Here is a 25,111-nt window from a genome sequence, read left to right as displayed (position 1 = left end):
TCGGGCTCCCTGCTCCGTGGGAAGCCTGCTTCTCCCTCTCCCATTCCCCCTGCTTGTATTCCCTCTCTCGCTGTGTCTCTCTCTGTCAAATAATTAAATAAAATCTTTAAAAAAATAAAAAAAATAAAAAATGTTAAAATTAAAGTAAAAAAAGCAATTGGAAAATTATCCTTTTTAAGTATGTTGTGTAATGGTTGTGAAATGGAAGAGAATTACAGAGAAAGTATTTGTTGTCAGAGTTACTATTTATTGAGCATCTTTGATGTACTAGTAATTCTTTTAGGCTTTATGTATGTTATCTTATTTAATCCTTACAATATATGTAATAGATGGTATTGTATTGTTTCTACAAATGAGTAAATTAAGTGGTATGATTATAAGTTTTGTGTCAATTTACACATAAAAGCATAAAGTATAAAAATAGATGTATGCAGATATCTACAGCCAAAGTTAGAATATTTTACGTGCTACATAACACCACAATGCACAGTGGAAATACCACTCATTAGCCAGATAGTTCTAATAGAATTTTTTGCAATTATAGATCTATTCTGTATCTCTTCTGTTATAGTATCCACAACTACATGTGGCTGTTGGTTACGTGAAATAGGACTAGTGTGAGTGAGGAACTAAATTTTAATGTTATATAATTGTAAATAATTTAAATTTAACTACACTCTGCTTCTGTCCTTGATGTAGTAACAGTTACCGGTTGATCACAGTAATCCTTACTCCTACAGCTGTAACAGTCAAAAACCCTGTGCAACAGATGAAACAGTGGTTTCAAGGTCTTGGTTATAAGACACCAAAGGGCAGAGAGGTCCCTGAGAGCAGGGAAACAAATGAAATGAACCCTACGAGTAGAGTATGCTAGCTTCCCACTTGCGGGAGTTTCAAGGCTTGGATCAAAGAGGAGGCATTCAGACAAGGTCAAGGACTTTCTGAGTTGAAGAAACAGAGTGGAGAGTGAGAGAAGACAATGCTGGATAGAGTTCATAGAACAGAAGACTAGAGAGAAAAGTGCTTAGCTGCTTGCCTAATGATTAGGACAAGTACCTGCGGGAAATGCCCCAGGTCAAGGAAAGAACAACCTGAAAGGATTTGAGGTCCTTACTTGAGTGCTTGCCTTTCAGATAGCAGCAGGAATAGTGTCTTGTTTCTACTAGCCAGACTGGAAAAATCTCAAGATTCATGTGGCTTTGGGTAAAGTACACATAAGGGTCTTATCTCAGTTAATGGGGAGTAATTGGCTCTAAATTGAGCACTACTCTGCTCCCTCCTAAAATATCTTAAGAGCAAGTCCTTAAGTGATCAAACTGTTTCCAAATAACTGTGTCCCTGAACAAAGCTCAAGATCTATGAGAATACAGAAATATCGAGCACTCACCAAGGTAAAATTCAGAATGTCTGATAGCCAATCAAAATTACCAGGCATGCAGTAAGAAACAAGAAAATTTGACCCATAATGAGACAATAAATGTGTCAATACCAAACCCAAACTGACAAAGCTGTTAGAGTTAGTAGGCAAGGACATTAAAAAGAGTTATTATAACTGAATTCCATAGTTTCAAAAAGTTAGAGATATGGAAAATAGGGAAAAAAATCTAAATCAAACTTCTAGAGATGATAATTACACAGTGTAAGATGGAAAATCTACTGAATGGCATTAATGACACACATTGCAGAAGAAAATATTGGTGAACTTGAAGACATAATAATAGAAGCAACCCAAAATAAAACAGAGAGAGTAAAGAGATTTTTTTTTTTTTACAAAGTAAACAGAACATTAGTTGTGGGACAACTTCAGGGGACCTACTGTATATTAATTTGAGTTCCTAAAGAAGAAAAGGGGGAAAGAAAAAAATTAATGTAATTATGACTGAAAAATTTTTCAAATTTGGTGAAAATTGTAAACCCACAGGTCCAAGAAATTTAATGAAACCATAGTAGAAGAAACAAGAAGAAGACTACTCCAAGGCACATCATAATCAAATTGTACGAAGATATTGGAGTGACATTTGTTGAGCTAACTACTGAAATAAAATCCATCAACCTAGAAATCTACACCCTGCAAAAGTCTTTAAAAATAAAGGAAATTATTTTAGATCTATGTTTTTAAAGAAAAAATATTAAAATGTAGTCATTTTGTAATATAGGTTAAAGTATGATAGATGACAATAATAGCACAAAGGGCAGAAGAGGAGGAATGGAAGTATCCTATTGTAAAGTTCCATATTATATATTAAGTAGTATAATATCCCTTGAATGGAGACTATCAATTTAAAAATCTATACTATAAACCCTAAAGCAAACACTAAAATAAGCCAACAAAGGAGAGAAAATGGAATCATAAAAAATAGTTAATCCAGAAAAGGCAGAAAAAGAACACAAATGAGAAACAATAGAAAAATAAATACCAAGATGATAGATTTAATTTTGAACTTACCAGTAGTCATGTTAAATATGAACACTCAATGCCAATGAAGAGATGGAGGTTTTCAGATAGCATGTAAAACAAGAAACAACAAGAATGCCTACACACATGAACTTCTAATATAAAGACCCAATCAGTTAAAAGTAAAAGAATGGACAACTAATAGTATCAAAAGAAATCTGGAGTTACAGACAAAATAGATTTCAGAACAAGGGATATTATCAGAGATAAGGTAATTTCATCATGATAAAGTGGACATAATTCTAAATATTTATGTTCCTAAAAACAGAGCTTCAGAATACACCAAGGAAAAACTGATAGAACTGCAAGGAGAGATTGTGGAGACAACTCCACAATTATAGCAGGACATTTTGATAACTTTTCTCAATAATTGATTGAACAAGTAGACAATTAAGGATACAGAAGATTTGAACAACCTAATCGATAGATATCTCTCTCAGCAACAGTAGAAGGCACATTCTTTTAAAATGCGCATTGGGGGGCGCTTGTGTGGCTCAGTCAGTTAAGTGTCTGCCTTCGGCTCAGGTCATGATCCCACATCTGGCTCTGCTCGGCAGGGAGTCTGCTTCTCCCTCTTCCTCTGTAATCTCTCTCACTTTTGTGCTCTCTCAAATAAATAAATAAAATCTTAAAAAAATAAAATGCACATTGGGGTGGGGGGTTGCCTGGCTGGCTCAGTCTGAGGAGCATGCAACTCTTGATCTTAGCATTGTGAGTTTGAGCCCCATGTTGAGTGTAGAGGTTACATAAAAAAAAAAAAAATACACATGGATATTTACCAAATATATGGAACATATTCTGATATGTTTTGGGACACAAAATAAGTCCTGATAAATTTAGAAATAATCAACTCATATAAAGTATTTTCTGACCATAATGGAATCAAATAAGAAGTCAGTAACAACAGAAAGGTCACTTAAAATCCCCAAATATTTGGAAACTAAACATACTTCTAAGTAAGTCATGTATCACAGAGGTAAGCAAAAGCAAAATTTGAAAGTATTTTGAATGAATAAAAATGAATAACGAACTTATCAAAATTATCAGGATACAGGTACAGCAGATCTTAGGAAGATATTAATAGCATTATATACCTATATTTTAAAAAAAAAATCTAGATCAATGGCCTAAATTTTTGTCTTTAAAAAAATAGGAAAACAAAAGCAAATGAAATCCAAAGCAAACAGAAAAAGGAACTAATAAAGATCAAGTTGAAATCAATGAAATAGAAAACAGAAAAACGATAGAGAACATTAATGAAACCAAAAGTGAAACTTAGGTGGACCTAAATTCTTTTTAGCTTTAAAATTTTGTAATTTGAAACACAGAGAAAATACTCTTCTTTATTTACCTACAGGTTTACATTTATTTGAAAAAACATTTTTTTGAAAGTCAAGATGTATAGTAAATTAGCACAATTAAAAAAAATTTGAAACACTAGGTCACTCAAATTTCAATCCTTTCTTTAGCATCTTTAACACAATACTGAATACCTTTCATAATAAGAATCAGAACCTTCCCATGGTTCTGTTGATATAGTCCCCTCACTTATCTCTCATTTCCTCAATGTCTGTACCAAGTCTCTGCATCCTTGACTACTTTGTATAAAACAACAACCCCTATTCTCCTGCATTTATTTCCTTATCCTGCTTTGTTTTTCTCCAAAACTGCAACCACTATCTTTTCCTTTAATATCTTCTTTTACCTAACTAAAAGATAGCTTTCTTTAGGGCAAGGAGTTTGTGCATTTTGTGTACTGTTGTAAGTTCTCGAACAGTTAATATTAAGTAGTATAATATCCCTTGAATGGAGACTATCAATTTAAAAATCTATACTATAAACCCTAAAGCAAACACTAAAATAAGCCAACAAAGGAGAGAAAATGGAATCATAAAAAATAGTTAATCCAGCACATAATAGGCATTCAGTAAATACCTGTTAAATGAAATGATCAATTATACATTAATATCCTTTAGATTCTCCTCCCCCCCACCCCATTTGTACAGATTTTCATCTCTTGAATTTGAGAGATTTTGAAAGGTCTGTCTGTTTAATAGAAACTTTCCAGACTTAGGTGTCTAGGTGACGTTTTTCGTATCTAGATCACTTCTATAAGTAACAAAACAAAGTTAAAACAGTTTGCTGAACACTTCTAACAATTATCGTGTCATTGAATCTTCCCAGCAGTTCAAAGTGAGATGAAATTCTCACTTTACAGACAAGGGATCTAAGGCTTAGGAAATTAAGTAAGGCTTTGAAAGTCACATACAACTGGATTCAAACCCAGATCTGCCATACTCTAAAGATTGAGATCTTAAACATTGTACTTTTTCCCAGTTTCAGATGTATTATTTGCAGAGATAAATGTTAGTTTAACATGAGTATCGATAGGTTTAGCATATTAGGTTAGAGCATAGCAACATTTTGAGGGAAAGAGACTAAGGAAATTTTCCTTAGAGAAGTTAGAGGGTGTGGGAAAGATTTGTGGGACACTTCTAGAGAGGTTTGTGAATAGGTCTGCAAAGGGGAAAATGACTAGGTCAGGGAAGGAATGAAACATTGAACATCTAGGAAGGATGGCTTTGCCCAAAGGGATAAAATGATAGGGAAATACAAATTGAGGTTCGTGATCTGGGTCATTGGCTGGCAAATTATAACCAGTAAATAAACTCAATTGGACTCTAATTTTTAATTGGTTAATCAATAATTGAAAATTATTCCAGGGCGCCTGGGTGGCTCAGTTGGTTAAGCGACTGCCTTCGGCTCAGGTCATGATCCTGGAGTCCCGGGATCGAGTCCCGCATCGGGCTCCCTGCTCAGCAGGGAGTCTGCTTCTCCCTCTGACCCTCCTCCATCTCATGCTCTCTGTCTCTCATTCTCTCTCTCTCAAATAAATAAATAAAATCTTTAAAAAAAAAAAAAAAAAAAGAAAATTATTCCATATGCTTTAAGTTATGTTGTCAAAAGCAGTGATATGAACCTTACACATCATTGATAAGGTATTTTTAAAGGTAATGGAAAGGAGAGAGGAAAGGAAGGAGCGAGGAGGACAGAAGATTGTGTGTGTGTGCTTATTAGAAAAAATTTTATATACTTTACATATAGAAAAAGATTTTATATATTTTCTGTATAATAAGTAATAAAAATATTTGTTTTGTAGTAATTGATACTTTCTTTTGGTTTGTAGGTTTATAGATTTCTAAGCCATTCAGGTTATGTTTATAGTGCTTATCTTAAGCCAAGGTGGCAAACTTGTCAAACTTAATTTGTAATAGCAAAACTATTAGACTTCCCTTAAGTTGACTAGAAATTATTTGTGTTGGAAGTAACAAAACACTGTTTTGCACAATATTCATTTTTGGTGCGCTTTGTGGTCAGCCATTTACAGTTAAAGATTGTCCATTTGTCATTTGTCTATGATGTGAGGCCATTGACAGTCATGTTTAGTTTACACTGTTGTTAACATAAGAACACATTTTACAACTTGTTTTTCAGTGATTTAAAACAACTTATGGAGATCCACTTTGTTGGCACAACTAAGCTTTTGGTCAGGACTTGGATTCTGGATTCTTTCCATATATACCTTTTTTTTTTTTTTTTTTTTTTTTTTAGGAGAGTAGCGGGGAAGGGGCAGAGGGAGAGGGAGAATGTTAGGCGGGCTCCGTACCCAGTGTGGAGCTGGACGTGGGGCTTGATCTCGCAACACTGAGATCATGACCTGAGCCAAAATCAAGTCAGATGCTTAACTGACTGAGCCACCTAGGCACCCCTCCATATACATTTTATTTTGTTGTATTTAGTGTGATATGTTTGAGGGGAGCTTTTAAAGTTAGGTTTACTATATTCGGATGCCTGTTTTTAGAGGATTTTTTTATAGCTAGTCCATATCCCACAAAGGATGATTATATTTTTAGGAGTTTTTCTTATTGATTAGAATTGGTTGACAACTGAACTGTATTTTAGGTTTCAAAAAAATCTGGTCATCTTGGTATAACAGTTAATATGCTTATGATTTATTTGCTGACTTCATTATATAAGAGCCATTGTCTTTGTTCTTAAGTTACTTGCTTTTTCAGGCATTTTTAGATTATTTAAAAAATTGATCCTTTTTGAACCATGTTACCCTTCTACCTAATCTGTATACATATATACATATAGTAATATATATACATATTTTATACTACATAATGTAAAATGTATGTAATTTTATTTATATGTGTGTGTACAGACTCATTATTGCCTTAATATGGTTTATATGAAAGGTAGAGAATATGACACGTGTATGACTAGTTTTCACATCTTTAAATCAGGCACAAGATTTAATAGTGGGTATTTTGCTTTTATAAGACACAATGATGCAACAACATGGGTGGAGCTAGAGAGTATAATGCTAAGTGAAATAAGTCAGTCAGAGGAAGACAAATACCATATGATTTCACTCACATGTGGGATTTAAGAAACAAAACAAGTAAAGGGAAAAAAAAGAGAGGAGAGACAAACCAAGAAACAGACTCTTAACTATAGAAAACAAACTGATGGTTACCAGAGGGGAGGTGCGTGGGGGGATGTGGATTAAAGAGTACACTTGTCCTGATAAGTACCCCACGATGTATGGAATTGGTGAATCATTATCTTGTACTCTTGAAACTAATATAACACTGTATGGTAACTATACTGGAATTAAAATTTAGAAAAAGAAAGATACACAAATGATGCCAGTGTTCTTTTGCAAGTAATATATTTTCTCCTTGTTGTAGGTCCTTTTGTTCTGCATCACAGCTGCCATGTACATGTTCTTTTTCAGGTATGTCCTGTTATACCTATTTATTTTAATAGAAAAAATAGGGTTCCTTTGTGTTTTTTAAATCAGCCATGTAACTAATGTTGTTCCCTAAATAATTATTTCTCACAAGTAGCACGAGGTTTTGTTTTGTTTTTGTTTCCTTCCTCTAGGATTGTTAGAGATAAATCACTGCTTCTTAGTGGATAGAAGAGAGGGAAAAAAGATTTGTTTTGTTTGTTTGTTTGTTTTTCATATTCTCCTTACAGGTTCATCTTGGAAAGCTGAATATATAAATTAATAATCTTAAATACTGATAAGTGAGTTTTTGTTTTTTGTGGACCTGATTTTAGATATTCTCCACTCTCCAACATTTTAAATCAATTTAAGTCAACATTTTAAATTTAAATAAGAAATTTAAATAAATTTAAATAAGAAAAAAGTGATGGTAGGGCTTAATCTAAATCTTCTGCCAAGGTAACCTAGCACATTAATAATTGTCTTTAAAATATTAAATTAGTCCATAATGTCAGAGTTGTATTTCTCATTGACATTGAAACTGTGAGGCCTGTGGAGCAGTGTTAGGATGGCTCAAGATTTCAAGGCCAATGAAAAGGATACCATCGTTCTGTAGCCATAGCAGTACAGGAAGAGGATTTTGGATTGGGAAGAGTCCATTCCTTCCTAACCTTTATTGTCAGTGATACCAGTAATTCCCATTTATTTCAGTCTTATTACACTAATTTGAATAGACTTTTCTTGATTTTTCTGGATATAGGCAGAATTCAATCACAATAGGAAGGACCAAACTTTTAAAATTAAAATTTGTACTTGATTGACCAAAGCAGTTACAGATTTTTTTTTTTTTTTAAAGATTTTATTTATTTGACAGAGAGAGAGATAGCGAGAGCAGGAACACAAGCAGGGGGAGTGGGAGAGGGAGAAGCAGGCTTCCCGCCGAGCAGGGAGCCCGATGTGGGACTCGATCCCGGGACCCCGGGATCATGACCTGAGCCGAAGGCAGACGCTTAACGACTGAGCCACCCAGGCGCCCAGCAGTTACAGATTTTAATAAGATATATTTGATAGATATCTTAATTTTTTTCTTTTTACCTAAATCAGACAATTCAACCATACCAGAATTTTAAAACAATTTCCTGCCAGAACATCCTAATAAATATTTGATAAGCACAATGATAGGATTTTAACTTACTATGACTTTATCCAAAATTTTACATGCACATTTAAAGTGATGCTGCTGCTGTTATTCTTGTAAAGGGACAGCCAGGCCATTAGAAGGGAAAAATGGATCAGATTTCAAGGTAGGGAGAACTTGATTTGTAAAGGATTGGTAATGGGTGCATAATATTTTTTGTCAGTTATTAATGACTGAAAAATCATTGCAGCTCTCCGGGGGTCTTTGTGAAATTGTTTGAGCTACCATATGGTCTCTTTCTTATATTTTAACAATTTAGGGGTGTCTACCATATGGTCTCTTTCTTATATTTTAACAATTTATGGGTCAGGTATAGGAGTTAGGGACAATGACTATATCATTTCATCAATTTCCAAAAATTGTATATTGTATTCAGATACATTATTAGGACAATATGTAAAAAGTTCACATGGTTGATCTTTATGTCTATCTAGTCTGAAGGTAAAGCTTACCTAGTGGGGAAAATATAAAAAAGAGAAAAACTTAGAAACCTATCTTCTGTTGACATGTACGGGAGGAAAATACAATATCAAGTAAATTTTCTTTTTGTGAAAATTCCCAAAAGCAGATAGTTAAATGCAACAGTCCTTCCAGTCTGACACTTAAAGACAGTGTATTTGATCAACAGTTAGCATTTCTTAGTCGTCAGTTTTTGAGGTTTAAAAAACAAATTGTATGTTGAATATCGTGATAATGCCCAAGTTTTAGCTTGGTCCTCAGAAATCATACTTTGAAAACTGCTGCCATCGACGTAGTATTTTTGGTGTAGAAAGAAAATCAGCCCTATAAATATGTATTTTGGTGTAGAGCTATGAAGCCTTTTCCTGTTTCAGTCACAAAGTCTAGGTTAAAAACAACATTTTAAAATACTTTCCAGAAGGCTCAATACAAGGTTTTAGTGCCAAGATAAACCTTTTCAGTTTTCTGAGGAAAGGGCTTGTTTTCTCCTAAAAGAAGCACTATCACCAAATTCCTAGTGTTCTTGGCAGAAGTTAGTTTGAATAACTCAACAAAAGAGGTTTGGCAAATGGTAAAATAAAACCATTTATAAAGTACTACAATCAAACAAAACAATGTTACATGTTTGTCTGAACTCTGGCCTGTGTTTGGAATGAACAAACAACATTGTACATAGCAGTTAGCGAGTCTAATTGCATTAAAATATTTTATTCTTAAAACTCAGTTTAATATACAGATATTTGAGGTCATATTTTTTCCATTTATTAACAATTTTAATTCTAATTGCTTAAAATAGGTAAATATCAAATGATATTGTCCCTAGGTTTCCATTTATACTAATTTCCTTTGAGAAGAGAGGATAAGGGAATCATTTTATGTTAGAAATTAATAAGCTTGTGTTTTTATCCTAACCTATAAGTGGGAAAAAGGGAAATGAGACCCCCTTTCAATAGAGAGGAAATGTGCCAATTTTATTTATTTAGAGTAGGAACTTGAGGAAGTAGTTCTATAAGTATTTTCTAAAAGTGACATATAGGATGTGATGGTTATAGTATGAATTTACTTAAAAAGTAATGCAGTGTTCTTAGTATTAAAATCATGGCTATTAAAATGTGTAATGAAAACATCTTACTTTTGAGTAGTTCTTTTGTTATTTTTTAATAGGTACAGTTTTCTTTTCACATGCATTTTCTCATACACAGTGATCTTGATTTTCAATCTGTACATCAGAAATAAGGCTTACATTCAGATAGAATTCTAAGAAAACTTCAGAGGCTTGGGTTGAGGAACGTGAAGAGAGTTCTAGTTCTTAGCCAGCTGGCCATCCATCCATCCAGGTGTCTGTTGATACCAACATATGCTGTGGATTCTGTTAAGAACTGGGGTACAATATTTTGAAGATATTTTGAAAGAAGTCTTTCTGTACAACCCCCCAGTGGGCATTCTTCATAATGATTCTGCTTCCATTGTTCAATCATGTTATTATTTTGTATATTGTTGTCATAACTTCATCTTAGAGCATGTCTGTCACTATGAAGCAGAAATCATAGTTGAAAATTTGGTAGAATATTTCTTCTCATGCATACCTTTAAAGCACATTTTTTTTTTAACTTCTAAATGTATACTTATGGGTAAAGCAACTTTTTTTTTTTTTTTAAGTCAAGGATTTATTATAGTTGTTGATTCAGGCTTTATTAGGATCTTTCCAACAGTCATGTGGAGAGAAGAAATGAGTCTCTTTTGAACCATTAGCTCTTTCATTTTTTTAACTGAAAAGCAAAGGAGAGAATCAACAACAACACAAACAGCATGCCAAAACTAATACACATAATCCTGCTAACAAAAAACAATGAAACATGCTATACTTTTAAACAATTTATTTATTGGTTTTATTTCAACATTAGGTATCTGTGTATGGAGAACACATAGTTTAGAAAAGTGAAATAATTCAGTTTCACTTTTCTTTAATAATTTAATTTAAAATAGTATCATAAAGCATATCATGATAGCTTTGATCCCATCCTGGTGAGTACCTAGCTAGAAATTCTTTCCACCTGCCTTTGCAAAGGCAGCAACAAATCCAACAGTTTGTTTAAACATGTAGATTGAAAGGCTCAGACTTGTTGTCATAGCAGATAATCTATGGACTGTGTATGACTGATTCACAGGAGACATAATTTAATCTGCTATAAACATTGAAAAACGTATTTTTATTTAGAATCTAGTGCAAATTAAAGTTGATTGTTGTTGTGTTTAAAACATTATTTAGAAATAGTATTGATGCCTGCCATGGATGAATTCTGGTCAAGTCTCTGTGAAGGTACAAATAATAAACTGTTTCATTAGTCTCAAGATAATGGATGTATTTTGTTTTTAAGAAAATGAAATGACACTATTCATTGGCTGTCTGCATTTTTGAGTGAAAGACATTTGTGATTGTCCTTGAATCTCCTAATGTAAACGGAACCTAGTATCTTTGAAGTGACTTTAACAGCAAGTAAAGAACTTTTGATCTGGGTCTTTCGACAATTATTGATTTTAACAAAAGCCCTTTAAATATCAATTAGGTTCTATTTTTTAAAGTACTGCCTAAAACTACACAGAAATCCAGTCTAGAAAATTATATATAGCATTTGAACTTTAAAAGTTTTACTTCAGGATTAGGAGACTTTGCCCTAATGAGGTTTGTATTTTGAAGAGATTTCTTCCAGCAAAGCAGAGAGTGAATTGGGGGCTTGTAGGGGGCATAATGGCAGTTAATGGGAGGATACTGTTGCAGTTATCCTGGAAGAAAATGGTGGGGGCGTGACTGAAGGTTATTATGGTAATAATAAATAATAAACATAGTAAAGAGTGAATCTATATGAGATATGAGTATTGATGCTTGGATGAAGAAGAGAAAAACACTGGAAATTAGAAAATTAGCAAATTAGAAAATGTATGGAAATTGAGTACAGGTTTTGCAATTACTGGGATTGAAGTGCATTTAAGACACTCACATTAAGAGATATAAATGTATATCACTTGGGTATTTGGAGATTAGGACATAAATAGAGGCTATGCTTGATTGTCACACCAATTGGTTGAGTACAGACAAATTATACAACTTCTGTATGCTTAGTTTTTTCTTTATTAAAAAGTATAAATTATTATATGGACCTCATAGGTTGGCTTCTGGTGATTAAATTAGCACAGTGTCTTTCAAACTTTTTTGAATATGACCCAAAATAAGAACTACACACACACACACATAAATTTTCCAGAATAATACTTAACCTTACTACATGGAATACATTTGGATATTTTTTATTCTAATTTGTTTTATTTAAAAAGCTGCTTTGAACTACCAGCAGTGTGAAAAAACACTGAGCTAATACAGGTGAGCACCTTGCTCAGTGATTATTACTTTAGCAGAAGTAGAGTTATGAGTAGTGATTATTGTCTGTAAACTAGGAAAGAAAGTTAATTAAAATGGAGGATTTCAAGAATGAGGGCATTATCTTTAGTGTTAATGCTGTAAATATATTCATTAAGGTAAGGGCTAAAAATGTTCATTTGCTCTAGCAACCTGGTTGTCAGTGGTAACCAGCTAGAGAAATTTTTGTTGCTGAATTGGGATAGTAGATTGAGAAATGTGACATGATGTTCACTTTAAATATATACAATTAATTTTGTCAATTATTTTTTGAGGAAAGTTAGGAAAATTTTTTTTAATAAATGCAAAAAAGGTGTGAGCTGAGGAAGCGGAATGAGTATAATAAACTCAAAGTTTGAGCGGAGAAAGGGCAAGTTGTTATAGGAGTAAGGTTTTCTTTTGGATTCCTTCTTAGTTTATTTTTTTTTTTTTAGGCAAGAGAGACTAGACTATGGGAAAGTTTAAGTGAGTAAAAGAAGGTTGCACAAGCAGGAGAGATTAACAAGTTGGGGAAATAGGAAAGAGAAGAGAAATGGTCTAAAATGCAGTCCAGAATGTCAACAGAGATAGCTAGATTGTTAAACCTATTTGTCTGATAGAGATCATGTTAGATAATTATGAGGAAATTGAAGTTCCTTTTAGAAGCCTTGAACATACTGTTTAAGTGGAAGAGGATTGATAAATATAGAAGAGGTAGTAAATAGAAAAATCTTAGGTCTTTGGCTTCCTAAATTCATTGTCATTCTTAAAAGGTATTAATTACAAGTTAATTAACTTGTTGATAAAAATTGACATGGGCTTGGGAAACCAACATTCCTGAGAAGATATATGCAGGTGAACTGAGGTACTTTCATAAATGGCAACTAACTAGGGAGCTTACCAAGAATGCAAAATCTGTCCTATGCAAAGATAAAGGTAGAGATCCTCAGGACTGTTGCTTTCCTCAAAGCAAGTTGAAAAGGTGAGAAAACATAGGTTCAAAATTTTGTAAATCACTGTGTCTGACAATGCAGAGCTTATTATCAAGTCAAATGACTGTAATCTGACTTTCTTTTTGGGGGAGGTAGAGAATTAGTCTGCCCATGTGGTGAATATACTCCATCTATGGATGGAAGTTGTGGCAAATCTGTTTTCACTTTTTGCCTATCAGCCTTTGAAATACTGTGCCTCAATAAAGAAATTGCTCAAACATTTTATATCTAATATAAATGTTTGTTGTTTTTTAGTAGAAAGCAAAGAGAAATATTGTTTGGAGAAATACTATCAACTTAAAATGCAACTTCTTACAGACTTCGTGGCACACAATCACATTAGAAGTGGTCAGTTGTCTTTGCAGTTTTATTTTCAAGAATAAAAATGCATTTTTGGGTGGTTTTCTAAATGTAAATATTTTATTTATTTTTATTGATGTCGAAGTTCAAGAAGTGATGACATGTTACTAAGTCAGTGAAGAGTTTACACTGTTAACATGCCAGTAGGCTTGTTCTAGTAGTTCTCAGGTTCCACTGGATGTTGGAGCCTCTGTGAATCAAGATGGCAGTTTGCAGTTACAATAAAGGATAAACCATAATTATGCTTATCTTTTTTTTTTTTACTAAAACAATTTTAACTTATGTTAGCACTTTTCACCTAAATCAAGTTGGCACTATATAGTTGTATTTATTTTTTATTGAATCTGTAAGATACAATGTAGCTAGAATTTAATAGTAGTTAATAGCTATGTCATGCATAAGAAGTCATTTGTTCCAAGTTCTACACTTGTATTTATTTTATTAACAGAAGAATAATTCTTATAAATAATTCTTCTTAAGTATTTAGGAGAAATGAAAATGTTTTTGTTTTGGAAATGACAATTCACAGAAGATTTTAATAAAGCATTTCTGTTTTGAGCAACAAAAAATCACTCTTGGGTGTAAGAATCTGTTACCTTAACAGAAGTCTCAGCAAATCAAATATTCATAAGTAAGAGAAATAATATGATAAAGTTCTAACATTAGTGGTGAATTCTTGAAATAATGTAGATACATTTTTTTTTCCCTGATGATGTCAGTCATAGTTTATTAGCATTGGTGATTATTGCTGGAGATGGTTTGAGTAAAAGAGTACCTGGTAAATGTTTGAATAAATGATACTGAGTTTAAAATATCTAATGATTGAGTAAAATTTTTAGCTTTTCAGAATTTTCATTTACTTAATGAAAAACATAGATGTGTTTTTGGAGGTTCCATGGTATAATGGAAATTGTATAGTCTTCAGTGCCTCACGTTCGAACAGACCTCTCTTTAGGTTTTGGCTCTTACCACTTACTAATTCTGTGGCTTTGGTAAATTATTTCTTTGGTTTCTTTTTAAATTTTTCATCCATAAAAGTATCCCTATAGTTATGAGAATTTAGAACAGATATCCCCAAGAAAATATTTTTTAAATGATATTTAAGTTTCCAAGCTAATCCTTTAAAATTAACCTATAAATGAATCCATAGAATGTACTTGGAGTATAGTGCCAGTAGTACTATAGAAACAAATAATATTTATGATAATATATTTTTGGGAAAATATATTTATTTCCAATATGTTAGAGCTAAAGCAAAAGGATTGGAAATTACCCAGTTCTTGAGCTATGCCACAGCGTCCCCTGTCAGAGCAAGAGCTCAGAGCATAGGAGACGGGAAATGAGGGGATAGAAGAACAGAATTAGACCTCTCAGGAAGAGAGTGGTTAAAAGCAAAATGAAACAGTGGCGCCTGGGTGGCTCAGGTGGTTAAGCATCCGACTCTTGGTTTTGGCTCAGGTCATGATTTCAGGGTCGTGAGATAGAGCCCCGCATTGGGCTCGTGCTCTGTGAGGAGTCTGCTAAAGATTCTCTCCCTCCCACCCCGAAATAAATAATCTTAAAACAAACAAACAAACAAAAACAGGCTAATACCGCAAATTTAAGAGCCAAAAGAGTGGGATTATGGTTTAACCTGGGGCTTTCCTTTTACTTGTCTTCCTTTTTCTTTCTTCTCCTCCACATCATGTCATACCTAGAAAATGTGCGTGTGTTTACAGCATGGTGGGGGAAACGGCTAGGCTGCTTACAACTGGAGGCAACTGACCTGGAGATGATGGATAACCTAGAGGTCTCTCCCTGGATCCCACTGAGTCAAGTCAGAGTAAAGAAGGATTTAGTACCTAGTGATACTGGTCAGTTATTTGTGGCAGGCCCACCCATTGGGAAGCTCTGCGCTACACTACAGTGTCCCTGTAGAAAATAGGACGTGAGAGGTTTTTTTTCCCTAAGTTCACAATGCCTCCGGCTCCCCTTATCATCACAGACCAGGTGGTGGGAGTTTGGATTGGTGATGTGTTCTCAGATCTGTTATATTCCTCTCTTCCTCCCTCGCCCCCATCATCTGCTGAAGTAATAACAACATATATTATTGATGGTTGAGTTTTGTTCATTCAAGAAATATTTATTGAATATTTCTATGTGCAGCACTTTGGTAGTTAAAAAAGATTCACGGTTTGCCAGCAGAGATGATACTTGTTGCCATGGTCTGGATGTTTGTGTCCCCCTTCAGATTCATATATTAAAATTCTAACCTTCCAGGTGATGGTATAGAAGGAGGGGCCTTTTGGTGGTGATTAGGCTATGCAGGTGGAACCCTCATGAATGGGATCAGTGTCCTTATAAAACAGGCCCAAGAGAGATACTTTGGTCCTTTTGCCATGTGAAGACACTGCAAGAAAGTGCCATCCCACACACCAGGAAACTGGTTCTCACCACACACTGAATCTTACCAGACACTGGTGCCTTGATCTTGGACTTCTTAGCCTCTAGAACTATGAGCAGTAAGTTTCTATTGTTTATAAGCTACTAAGACTATGGCATTTTGTTGAAGCAGCTCAAATGGACAAAGACATTTGTACATCAATTACTTTACTATAGCGTGTACAGTATCCTACCCGTGTCATAAACAAAGTGCAACAAACAGGAAGGGTACTGTGATTAGTTTCAGTTAGTAAGTGTAGTGAATGTTTCACTAACAGGTAGCATCTTATCCAGGCCTTGAAAGATTAGTGGGATTTAAACACAGGAGGTTAAGAGGTTGGTGATGAGGACAGTAATGCAGATAGAGTTGATAGTATCAGGAAAGACTTAGACTAAAGTTGGAATGCTTAGAACAGTGTTTACCTGTTAAAAAGAAAGGGAGGGACAAGGAGAGGAAAAGAACCCTTTCTTGCCCCTTGTTTCTTCCAGTTAGTACCTTATTTCTTTCTTCCTTTGTATAGCCAAATTTCTCAAATCATTTGCCCATACTTGCTGTTTGGCCTTCTTCTGTGCCGCTGTAATCTGATTTCCACATACTATGCTTCTGAGATTCATTTCGCTGAGATCATCAAAGACACCCTGTAACTAAATCTCCCAGGCACGTTTATGTTCTTATCAGGTCTCTCAACTGGTTACAACATTGTTGTCCATGTGTCATCCCTTAAAACATTCTCCTTAGTTTCCCTGAAATCATGTTTTTCCTCTCTGTCTAGTCACTCCTCCATCCTCTTTTTGTCCCTCCCTTACTTCTACCATCCTTAAGTGTTCTTGTATTCAATATTCTTTTCTAGGACCTCACCTTTTCTTACTCTTCATACTCTCTGTGGGTACTCTTACACATTTCTCTGGGTTCAGTTACCATGTATATACTGACGACCCCCTAATCTATATCTGTGTCTCAGATCTCTCCTGAACTGCTTGCTTAGTTATCTCACTGCCCCTCAAAATAAATTTTTCCCAAATTGAACATATTGTCACTGTCTCAACCCCTCCCCTAACCTCTTCTACCCTAAACTCTGTTTTTCATCAAGTGTTGATTGCAATAAACGGAAATGCCACCTACCCCGTTGGCCCCAGTTGGAAATTTGGCCACCATCCCAAACTTCTCCTTTTCAATTACTACGATATCGTCAGTCACCAAGAATTATCTATTTTGCCTCTTTAATAAATGTCGAATCCCTGAGACTCTCTCCATGCCCACTGTTGCTGCTCTCCTCCTTGATCAAGGCTTCCTTTGCCTTGGTACCACAACTGCCTTCTTATAGGTTTCCACGCGTCTCTTGTCTCACCTGTCCAGTTCATTTCCGAACTATAACCAGAGAGTATTCTGATCCTGTGCTTCCAGTTTAAAGCCATTCAGTGAATTTTTTGCCCTCAGAGTAAAGTCTAAACTCAGGTATTTATAAGTCTTTTTATAATGGTCTGGTCTCACCTGAGAGACTAGGATCCTGCTCAGGAATTGGAGTCTGTTGCTTGGATTTGGATACCACTTTGTGTGATGTTGGACCGATTATCTTTCTTTTGCCTCATTTCTTTGCTTTGTTAAAATAGGATTAGGATTATTGCTAGGATTGAATGAGTTGTTAGAACAATACCTTGTATGTAGTAATTAGTCAGTAAATGTTAACTCTTATTATTGCAATTGTTACCTTACCCAAATCCATTATTAAATCCAATCTTAGGGCATCACTTAATATGGTCATTCACTGGTTAGAGCACAAGGATTTCTGTGATTTCAGCATACGTGGGGAGCATGAGGTAATTGGTGATTGTTGCAGATATGTACTAGCAGAAAGTAAATGGTTTATATGTTAGGTGCCAAATGAGAGAATAGACATTTGAACACCATCAGATTTCAAAAGAGGAAGAAGATGTTTTGTGAAAATTTGATCTGTCCTTTAAAAAGATAATCAGTACAGTGGTAGCTGCAGTAGCTAACATTTACTGAGCCCCTGCTATGTGCCAGGGACTATGTTAAACATTTTATGTACATTATTTTCCTCAAAAGAGCTTTCAGAAATGTTATTTGTAGCCCTGTTTTACAGATGAGGAAACTGAATCAACAAAAATGAGGCACTCCTATCAAATGTAGAGCTGGAATTCAAATCCAGAGAGATGACCAAGAAGTCTTCCAATTATTCATGTTTTCTAATGTTTTTCCTTATCTGTCACAAGTCTTTTGAGGCAATGCATGCACACACACAATCTCTTTGTCTCTCTAGTGGTGTTGAAAAACAATTTAGTTTCTTCATCCTGACATTATTTTAAATGTATATAAAATATGGCATATTTATCCAAACTCCTCATGCATAAAATACATTCTTCAAGTAAATTATAGTCTCAGCATGTAGAAAGAAAAAAAATTCCAAACATCAGCCTTGTAACATGAAAGGTTTCGGGAGTCAGTGTTCAAATGCACAAAACAAATAAATAAATATTTGACATGTTGTGTTACCTCAGGCTTTTTTTTTTTTTTTTTTTTAAGATTTTATTTATTTGACAGAGAGAGACACAGCGCGAGAGGGAACACAAGCAGGGGGAGTGGGAGGGAGAAGCAGGCTTCCCGCGGAGCAGGGAGCCCGACGCGGGGCTCGATCCCAGGACCCCGGGATCATGACCTGAGCCGAAGGCAGACGCCCAACGACCGAGCCACCCAGGCGCCCTACCTCAGGCTTTTAAGTGAAACATTCCGAGTTAAGTTTAGAGGAGCTTATGTTAAATATGTCTGTCGCTTTAGCCTTTTGTACTTTTGCAAATGTTAAAAAAGAACTAATATCCTATTGACAGTAGAGAAGTTCTGTTCAGGCTTGATTTAATCTGACTCTGTAGGCTTAGTACATTTCATGAAAGGAGAGCATTTGTTACAGAGCTTTTGTCTGAAGATTTGGGATGTTTATATTGGGTTTTTATTTTATTTGCAATAGACTTTAAATGGTGTTACAACAAGTACTATATTTTCGAACACCAAACACATTAGATTCTCTTGTGAGGATAGATTGGCTTTGGTTGCCACCTATGTGGTAATACCTTTTTCTTTCATTTCATTGGAAAAGATTATCCAACAATTATTGTCGTTCATCCCAGATTTAATTTGGTATTATGCATACCTATTGCATGGTTTGCTTTTTGTTCTTTCTTTTAAAATATCTAAAAGTTAATTTTGATTTTTTTTTTTGATAGCTTGCCCTAGCAGGCCAAAACTATGAACATTTTTCACTTTTCAGAATGTTATTTAGTCTTTTGTTCTTTCTGTTTCTTTGATAAAGAGATTATCAACTCTTTTTTCAACTGTCAGGATGTAGGGATGTAGACAACAATTCACAAGTTAATTGAGCTCTTTATGAAAAGAATATGACTTACTGCTTTTCACTAATACCAGATGAAAGAAGGTTTTTTTCTTTGAAATTTCTCACAGACATATTTATTTGTATTAGTGCATTTGTATGCCAAGTGACTTCTGATTTTTTCCCCCTTTAAAGAAAACATCTTGGAAATGAAGTCTTGGCAATTGGCTTCTCTTTTCCACTGTTTATATTCCTATCAGTGATTTTAGATCATCCATCCTGATGTTTTAGTTTGAGTTAGGATGGGGGAAAATGTAACCTTAAACTCTCTTTCTCCCTCTCTCTCTCTTTTTGACTGCCTTTTGAACATACAGTTGGCAATTTCGTAGTGGAATGAGCAGGCTTTAGAATTAGACTACTCTGGATTCAGATTCCACTTTTACCATTCACTGGTTGTGTGCAACCTTGAATAATTTACTTAATCTCCCGGAGCCTATTTATTTATTCATAAAATACCAATAATTTCTTCTTTGCTGATTGTACTGAAGATTAGAGACAGTTCTGATAAGGCCTCGTTCAGTGCCTGACACATAGTAAATACTCAGTAAATTTGTGGGGATTGTGCCACTTCTGTGAAGGAAAAAGATATTTTAGTCTGAGAAAATATCTGTTAAATTTTGTAATAGTTGTTAGTGCTAATCACTAAATAGTTCCAAATTTCTCCCCCGACCTTGGGTTACATGGTAGGCATGTACTTTACTGACCCTTGAAGCTAAATGTGACTAGATTGGGCCAAATGGATGTGAATGAATGTGATTTATGTATGTCACTTCCAGGCAGAAGCTTTAAGAATTCATGTATCAGTTGCCATATCCCCATTCCTGTCTTTCCTTTTTTTTTTTTAAGATTTTATTTATTTATTCGACAGAGAGAGAGCACAAGTAGGCAGAGTGGCAGGCAGAGGGAGAGGGAGAAGCAGGCTCTCCGCCGAGCAGAGAGCCAGACGGGGGCTCGATCCCAGGACCCCAGGACCATGACCCAAGCCGAAGGCAGCTGCTCAACTGGCTGAGCCACCCAGGCGCCCCTATTCCTATCTTTTTTTTTTTTTTTTTTTAAGATTTTATTTATTTATTTGAGAGAGAGAGAATGAGAGACAGAGAGCATGAGAGGGAGGAGGGTCAGAGGGAGAAGCAGACTCCCTGCCGAGCAGGAAGCCCGATGCGGGACTCGATCCCGGGACTCCAGGATCATGACCCGAGCCGAAGGCAGTTGCTTAACCAACTGAGCCACCCAGGCGCCCAGCCCCTATTCCTATCTTTCTGATAGAAGAAATACATGTCAAGATAGAGAGGACCCATCAGCCTGGGTTCCTGACTACATTGAACAGAGCTCCTCCTGCTGAGCTTGCAGCATGAGCTAGAAATAAACTTACTGTATTATGCCACTGAGATTGGGGCATAGTTCCTTACTGCTGTCAAACCATGTCCCGAATGATACAGAACTACTCAGAAATCGTGTGTAGTTTTTATGTGAATGAAGCAAAATCTTTACTTGTTGTAAATGAAGATTTGACCTTTAGAAAACACAAATTGTTTATGATTGTTCATTAATGCAAAATTGATCTTGAACATCGTGGCCTTTGAAAACACAGACTATATTTTATAAGAATGTAGTGCTTAAAAGGCACGTTGGAATCTAGAAGTTACATTCTTAATAAGTATAACATGGGGGTGGGGTACATTGTTAGGCAGTAGAAAGCCTCTGGGTTTCATTTAGTGTGGAGGACCCCATGCCTGATAGCAGCAAGAGTAGCTGTTTAACACCACTGAACACCACAGGTCCTGAGCGAAAGATAAAAGGTTAGGAACTGTAGATTCAGATTAATGGTATTTCATAATAGTTGCTGCCACTTGCATTGCTAGCATGATTGCCTATTTAAGCATCTGCTTTACATGCTTTGGGGGTTGAGTGAGAATGTGCACCACTTGTTCTGGCTGCTTCATCTCGAGCAAGTTCTATAATTCTTTTGGTTTTGTTTTCTTACCCATGAAATGGGCAGGGTAATGCCGCCTGATGATGTAAAGATATGAGCTAATGTATTATGGAATAGCATATTCAATATTTAGCTCTGTGACTGTAATTTAGAAGGTGCTAAAAATATGGGAGTTCCTATGCTCTCCTGTTAACTGCATTTGTTGTGAAAGGTGGTGCTGATGCATTATTAAGACCTTCCTTTTTCTACATGTTTTTAGAAAGGAGTGATACTATTCCTTTTCTTGTGAGTAGTAGCGTTTATAAAATCCTTTTATTTTCTGTAATATCACATAAAACTCACTAGACTATGAGTTTCTTGAGGGGCATGAACTCTTTTTTTAATTCTAGAGGACTACCAAATACCTGTTAAAATAGGTCTTCATTTCTGTGTATAGTATAGGCCCTCAGTAAATGGTAGGTTAGATTCAATTTATTCTTTAATTATCCAGCAGCGTATTTATCATGCTCATACTTATACATATAGACTGCATATTGAATATAGAAATATTATTTCTTGACTTGCCTATATGAACAGGTGTTAGTCTAGAAACTTTCTATTAAATCGTCAGAACGCTGTTTGCTTTGTGCCCGTCTGATAATAAAAGGTTGTTGATGAGGGGCGCCTGGATGGCTCAGTCGGTTGAGCAGCTGCCTTCAGCTCAGGTCATGATCCCAGGGTCCTGGGATCGAGCCCCGCATCGGGCTCTCTGAAGTTCATCAGGGAGCCTGCTTCTCCCTCTCCCTCTGCCTGCTGCTTCTCCTGCTTGTGCTCTCTCACTCTCTGTCAAATAAATAAATAAAATCTTAAAAAAAAAAAAAGGTTGTTGATGAAACAAATTTCCCATATCATACCCTGTTTTGTCCATTGTCTTACATTTTGAAAAAAAATCTTGATTCCCTGTTTAGGGCTTTCTGAATATTGTTGCCACGTGAGAAGAGAGGCAATATACATCTGAAACTGCAGCAGAGGTTGCAATTGCAAATTGCAGATTTATCGTAATCTATGTCAGGAGACTGTATACATTATTGATTCTGTAGAACTGACAAAATTTGTAGATTTAGTGATACATAATTGAAACATCTTCGGTGGCTAATGCCAATGTTAGAAACAGTTTAGAAACAAATTCTAGGGATGCTTGGGTGCTCAGTCAGTTAAGCGTCTGCCTTCAGCTCAGGTCATGACCCCAGAGTCCTGGGATGGAGTCCTGCATCGGGCTCTGTGCTCGGCAGGGAGCCTGCTTCTCCCGCTGCCTGCCGCTCCGCCTGCTTGTGCTCTCTCTCACTCTCTCTTTCTCTCAAATAAATAAATAAAATCTTAAAAAAAAAAAAAATTCTAGTTTAGTTTTAGGAATAGTCTTGCTTTATGTTTGAGTAGTCTTATTATATTCTTCATTATCATTTCATACCACCTAAGAATTGAATTTCCTTCAGAATGTGTAGTTCGTAACTAACGCTACTTTTGATTAGTATACTATATGACAGTGTAGTATCCAGAATTTTCATTCATTTGAAATACTATAAAAAAATGCTAATTATCAATTCATTGTGTTTTTTATTATGTTAATCACCATACATTGCATCATTAGTTTTTGATGTAGTGTTCCATGATTCATTGTTTGTGTATAACACCCAGTGCTCCATTCAGTATGTGCCCTCTTTAATACCAATCACCAGGCTAATCCATCCCCCCACCCCCTCCCCTCTAGAACCCTCAGTTTGTTTCTCAGAGTCCATAGTCTCTCATGGTTTGTCTCCCCCTCCGATTTCCCCCTCTTCAATTTTCCCTTCCTGCTATCTTCTTTTTTTTTTCTGTTTTTCTTTATTGTGTTATGTTAATCACCGTACATTGCATCATTAATTTTTGATATAGTGTTCCATGATTCATTGTTTGTGTATAACACCCAGTGCTCCATGCAGAACGTGCCCTCCTTAATACCCATCACCAGGCTAAACCATCCTCCTACCCCCCTCCCCTCTAGAACCCTCAGTTTGTTTTTCAGAGTCCATTGTCTCTCATGGTTCATCTCCCCATCCGATTTCCCCCCCTTCATTCTTCCCCTCCTGCTATCTTCTTTTTTTTTTTTAACATATAATGTATTATTTGTTTCAGAGGTACAGGTCTGTGATTCAACAGTCTTACACAATTCACAGCACTCACCGTAACACATACCCTCCCCAGTGTCTATCACCCAGCCACCCCATCCCTCCCACCCCCAACCACTCCAGCAACCCTCAGTTTATTTCCTGAGATTAAGAATTCCTCATATCAGTGAGGTCATATGATACATGTCTTTCCCTGATTGACTTATTTTGAAATGCTCAGCATAATACCCTCCACTTCCATCCACGTCGTTCCAAATGGCAAGATTTCATTCCTTTTGATGGCTGCATAATATTCCATTGTATATATATATATATATATATATATATATATATATATATACACACACACACCATATCTTCTTTATCCATTCATCTGTTGATGGACATCTTGGCTCTTTCCATAGTTTGGCTATTGTGGACATTGCTGCTATAAACATCGGGGTGCACGTACCCCTTCGCATCCCTACATTTGTATCTTTGGGGTAAATATCCAGTAGTGCAATTGCTGGGTCTTATGGTAGCTCTATTTTCAACTTTTTGAGGAACCTCCATACGGTTTTCCAGAGTGGCTGCACCAGCTTGCATTCCCACCAACAGTGTAGGAGGGTTCCGCTTTCTCCGCATCCACGCCAGCATCTGTCGTTTCCTGACTTGTTAATTTTAGCCATTCTGACTGGTGTGAGGTGGTATCTCATTGAAGTTTTGATTTGGATTTCCCTGATGCCAAGCGATGTTGAGCACTTTTTCATGTGTCTGTTGGCCATTTGGATGTCTTCTTTGGAAAAATGTCTGTTCATGTCTTCTGCCCATTTCTTGATTGGATTCTTTGTTCTTTGGGTGTTGAGTTTGATAAGTTCTTTATAGATTTTGGATACTAGCCCTTGATCTGATATGTCATTTGCAAATATCTTCTCCCATTCTGTCGGTTGTCTTTTGGTTTTGTTGACTGTTTCTTTTGCTGTGCAAAAGGTTTTCATCTTGATGAAGTCCCAAAGCTCATTTTTGCCCTTGCTTCCCTTGCCTTTGGCGATGTTTCTAGGAAGAAGTTGCTGCGGCTGAGGTCGAAGAGGTTGCTGCCTGTGTTCTCCATTAGCATTCTGATGGACTCCTGTCTCACATTGAGGTCTTTCAACCATTTGGAGTCTATTTTTGTGTGTGGTGTAAGGAAATGGTCCAGTTTCATTCTTCTGCATGTGGCTATCCAATTTTCCCAACACCATTTGTTGAAGAGACTGTCTTTTTGCCATTGGACATTCTTCCCTGCTTTGTCAAAGATTAGTTGACCATAGAGTTGAGGGCCCATTTCTTGGCTCTCTATTCTGTTCCACTGATCTATGTGTCTGTTTTTGTGCCAGTACCATACTGTCTTGATGATGACAGCTTTGTAATAGAGCTGGAAGTCCGGAATTGTGATGCCACCAGCTTTGCTTTGCTTTTCAACATTCCTCTGGCTATTCGGGGTCTTTTCTGGTTCCATACAAATTTTAGGATTATTTGTTCCATTTCTTTGAAAAAAGTGGATGGTATTTTGATGGGGATTGCATTGAATGTGT

Source organism: Halichoerus grypus, chromosome X, assembly GCF_964656455.1.
Source record: "Halichoerus grypus chromosome X, mHalGry1.hap1.1, whole genome shotgun sequence".
NCBI classification, from domain to species: domain Eukaryota; kingdom Metazoa; phylum Chordata; class Mammalia; order Carnivora; family Phocidae; genus Halichoerus; species Halichoerus grypus.
This window is presented reverse-complemented; position numbering follows the sequence as displayed.